Source organism: Trypanosoma equiperdum (assembly GCF_001457755.1).
Source record: "Trypanosoma equiperdum strain OVI genome assembly, contig: ctg_1953, whole genome shotgun sequence".
NCBI classification, from domain to species: domain Eukaryota; phylum Euglenozoa; class Kinetoplastea; order Trypanosomatida; family Trypanosomatidae; genus Trypanosoma; species Trypanosoma equiperdum.
Genome location: NW_027124008.1, coordinates 1 through 461, shown reverse-complemented (window position 1 = coordinate 461; position 461 = coordinate 1).

The window sequence follows — 461 nt, the reverse complement described above, 5'->3', positions numbered from 1 at the left end:
ATCAAAATGCAAAAAATGCTTGCGCCCAACACAGGTCTAACACAAGCTGCACAGATGAAGGCTGCAAATGGAAAGGGACAAGTGAAACAGATGGAAAGTGCACAGCAGATGAAGGTAAAGTTACAACTCAGACAAACGCGGAAACAGGAACAGGAGATAAACCAGGGGAAACAACAACAGATAAATGTAGTGAGGCCAAAACTCCTGAGGAAGGCGCTGCAGTGAAATTTGGAATGCCAAAAGGCAAAAAGGCAGCTTGTAAATGGATATAAAACACTATGAAAGACCTGAGTATTCTTGTAAATACAAAATTTATTCTGAATTTTACTGCATTTGTGAGTTTGGTAGCATTTTAGCATTTTAGCATTATAAAGAATGTTGCTTATTTTTATTAAGTTCTGTGAAACTTTGCTATTTTGTGAGAGCATGTAAAAATTGCTACAATTTGATATATCTTAGCA